This window comes from Rhinopithecus bieti, unplaced genomic scaffold, assembly GCF_001698545.2.
Source record: "Rhinopithecus bieti isolate Rb0 unplaced genomic scaffold, ASM169854v2 scaffold_7884, whole genome shotgun sequence".
Classification (NCBI taxonomy): Eukaryota; Metazoa; Chordata; class Mammalia; order Primates; family Cercopithecidae; genus Rhinopithecus; species Rhinopithecus bieti.
Genome location: NW_016806331.1, coordinates 6,630,146 through 6,634,210, shown reverse-complemented (window position 1 = coordinate 6,634,210; position 4,065 = coordinate 6,630,146). Strand labels below are relative to the sequence as shown.

The window sequence follows — 4,065 nt, the reverse complement described above, 5'->3', positions numbered from 1 at the left end:
TTTTTGAGATGGAGTCTCGCTCTGTTGCCCAGGCTGGAGCGCAGTGGCCGGATCTCAGCTCACTGCAAGCTCCGCCTCCCAGGTTTATACCATTCTCCTGCCTCAGCCTCCCAAGTAGCTCGGACTACAGGCGCCCGCCACCTCGCCCGGCTAGTTTTTTGTATTTTGTAGTAGAGACGGGGTTTCATCGTGTTAGCCAGGATGGTCTCGATCTCCTGACCTCGTGATCTGCCCGTCTCGGCCTCCCAAAGTGCTGGGATTACAGGCTTGAGCCACCGCGCCTGGCCTCTAACAATTTTTCTAACAATAACCATCTTTCTAACAATTAGTTCTTTGCTCTGCATTAAATAGTTTTAAAGAAATAACCCAATGCCCTCCATATCTACTATTATTGCTTGAGTCCAAGTACCTGATCTACAGTAATAGCTTCCTAAGTTACCTCTCCTCATCCACTCATGGTCCCCTCCATTCTCCTCAGTGACCAGAAAGACCTTAACAAAGGTGTATATCTAATCATATTGCTCAATTAATAAAAAAACTCCAATGGCTTTCCGTTAATTTTATTTTATTTATTTATTTATTTTTTTGGAGACAGCGTCTCACTCTGCTGCCCAGGCTGGAGTGCAGTGGCGTGATCTTGGCTCACTGCAACCTCCACCTCCTGGGTTCAAGTGATCCTCCCACCTCAGCCTTCGGAGTAGCTGGGACCACATATGCATGCCACCACGCCTAGCTAAGTGTATGCATGTGTGTGTGTGTGTGTATTTTTTTGTAGAGACAAGGTTTCACCATGTTTCCTAGGCTGGTCTCGAACTCCTAAGCTCAGGTGTTCCATCAGCCTCAACCTCCCAAAGTGCTGGGATTACAAGTGTGAGCCACCATACCCTATCAGCTTCTCATTAATTTCAGCAGTTAATTCAACCTATAAGACCATTAGTCTATTAGGTCTGATCTCTGTCCACAGTATCAGGTCTCACAAATTCCTCTATCGCTCTCAGACCACAGCCACACCAGTCTCCTCTCAGTTTCTCCAGTACACCAAGCTCCTTCCCATTTCAGAGCTCTGGTATACACGATTTCCCATTACTTCACGTATTCTTTTTTACTCGCCTCAGTGAAAGGAAAACAAAATCTTGGGACCCCAGACTCACTGTGCCAAAGGGAAAAGCTATGCTTGGGAACTGAATCACACAAAAACTGCCCTCCTTTTGTTTTGTTTCTAAACACATACTTTTTGTTTCTAAATGTTTGCTTCTGAAATTCCTTTTGTTTCTAGACACGTTTACTTTACTTCACATTTACTGTACCTTATAGAAAATGCAGATCTATGCATAACTGACTTTGTCCCCACTACTTGTTTTTCAGATGTAAAATGTGGATTGCTGAGCACTGATCAGAGTTTCACAAGAATGGGACTTCTTGCTAGCTGCCTACCCTCCCCTTTTTTTCTTTCCTCCTTCCTTTCCTGCCTGCTCTTTCTCCTTTAAATATTGAAGTCCTCAAAACCCTCTTTGGAAAAAGCACAGGCCACAGATCCCACTGTAACTTGTGCCTACTTTCCATGGTGTGTCCTCAACCTTGGCAAAATAAACCTCTAAATCAATTGACATATGTCTCAGACACTTTTTGGTGTATACCCCATTTCCCAACCTCACCCCCAGCCTCAGCTTGCCCAGGCATTCCACAGACTCAGTTCAAATGTCACTATTCAAGAAAGCTTTCCCTAACTACCTCTCTACCAGCACCACCGCCAGGATTAGGACCTCCAGTTACAAGTTCTCATAGCACTCTGTATTTCTCCTTTGGAGAACTTACAACAATTATAATTAATTTAATTAATCATAATTAAATAACCACAGTTAGTGAATAGAGTAAGTTATTTAAACTGTTTTCTTCTTCCCCAACTCCTTCATATCATACACACACACAACCCGTGAAAGTTAGATCAACGAGAACAGATATTACATCTTTCTTATTCTCCATTCTGTTCCATATACCTACCACAGCGTCTTGTAAGAGCAGTAAATCAAAAAATCATTGACAAATGAAAGACCAGATAACTGCACTGACAGAATTCAGATCGCATCACATATGGATTATATCTTTTGTATGTAAATATATCCTCTATTATGTAAATATCTCATACTCCATGTTTTCAAAGTAGAAATTCATTAGAAGCCCCAGTTTATATCATTCACAAAAATAAATTCTAAATCTAATCATAAAAGGAGAAGCAAAAGTAGTAGAAGAAAATACAGAGAAGCCTTTATGACTTTGGTGCAGAAAAGATATTCTTAAATAAAACACCTAATTTGAAGCCACTGGAGGAAAGAGTGTATCAGATTTGAAACTTTAATACTACAAAGTTAAACAATAATCTATAAAGGTAAGGAAAACATTAATTTAATATTAATATTTAAAAATATTCAATGAGATTTATAGAGAAAAACATCTTGTACACAGCACATTTTCATGAATTTAGTCAAGTTGACACATAAAATTAATATATCTCTTGCAACATATATGTAAAATGATTAGGATCTAGGATACATAAAGAACATCTAACAACCAATTTAAAAAAACAAAAAGTCCAAAAGAAAAATAAAACTCATAGGAAAACTACAAATTACCAACAAATGTATGGAAGAAAGTTCAGTCTCACCATTAATGATGGAAAGGCAAAGTAAAACAATTAGATATTGTGTTTGCCCATTAAACTGTCTGAGATTTACAATTTGGCAACATGATGTAAGGGCATGGATATGGGGGGAAAAAATCTCATACACTGCTGTTAAGAGTATAAACAGGTGCATTCATTTGGGAGGAAAACTTGGCAGTATTCATTAAATGTGTACAACCTTTAACCCAGCAATACTCTTTCTCAGTATCCGTCTTTGTGCATGTATGCACAAAGAGGGTGATCATTATAGCATTGTTTGTAACCCCAACAATTATAAAAACATATGTTTTCAATAGGCAAATTGCTATTTACACTACGGAATGTTATGCAGAAAGTAGAAGGAATAAGGGAGATTTTTATTTACTGCTATCAACAGATCTCCAAGGCCCACTGCTAAGAGAAAACAAATTGAAGAATTCAACATGAACACACAGGCATACACATATGTACACAGAAAATAATACTATTTACTTTCTGTGGATACATATGTACACAGCACATGAAAATAAAGAAAAAGATCTGGAAGATAAACACACTCGGGTCATAAGAATAGCTAACTTCTGGAGAGAGAGGAGGAAGCCAGGGTTGGTAAAAATGTCATTAGTAGCCGGGCGCGGTGGCTCATGCCTGTAATCCCAGCACTTTGAAAGGCTGAGGCCGGCGGATCATGAGGTCAAGAGATTGAGACCATCATAGCCAACATTGTGAAACCTGTAAAATACAAAAATTAGCTGGGCTTGGTGGTGCATGCCCGTAGTCCCAGCTACTCCAGGAGGCTGAGGCAGGAGAATCGCTTGAACCCGGGAGGCAGAAGGTTGCAGTGAGCCGAGATGGTGCCCTACTGCACTCCAGCCTGGTGGCAGAAGCGAGATTCCCCATCCAAAAAAAAAAAAAAAAAAAAAAAAAAAAAAAAAAAAAGTCATTAGGGTTATCCATTCACAAAATCTCTTTTCTTCGCCAAACTTGTCAGGCTTCTGAAACTCCTCCTAGGGCTATTGGTGTACTTCCTTGTAAAATCTAATGTTAGCAAAGAACTCTAAGTCCTTTAGCAGGAACTCCCCCATCCTTGATACCTGACCATCTTTAATACCTGGTCATGGTCCTCATCCTCCACCATCCCACAGGTGATATCTGATCACCCTGACCTGTCTTCAGCGAGAATCCTATTAGGTTGACTTAGCCAGAATCCCCCTTATGCCTGACAGTTCCCCTTAGTAATTTTCAATCCACTGATGTCCCAAACTCCAAAAAAATTTCCTTGACTATAAATTCCCACTTGCCTATTCTGTATTTAGAGTTGAGCCCAATCTCTCGTCCCTACAGCAAGACTTCATTGCAGTGGTTTACCTTTCCTGGTCCTGAATAAGTTCTCCCTTACCATGCTT

At 40.1% G+C, this 4,065-nt stretch overlaps 1 protein-coding gene across 1 annotated transcript in view; it reads left to right on the top strand.

Moving 5' to 3' along the window:
- Nucleotides 1-1,584, top strand: part of OR6M1 (olfactory receptor family 6 subfamily M member 1) — a 17,060-nt gene extending 15,476 nt beyond the window's left edge. The window contains 1 exon segment of the mRNA XM_017875653.1: nucleotides 1,366-1,584. The gene's annotated coding sequence lies outside the window, so the exon portion shown is untranslated.
- The last annotated feature ends 2,481 nt before the right edge of the window (nucleotides 1,585-4,065 follow it).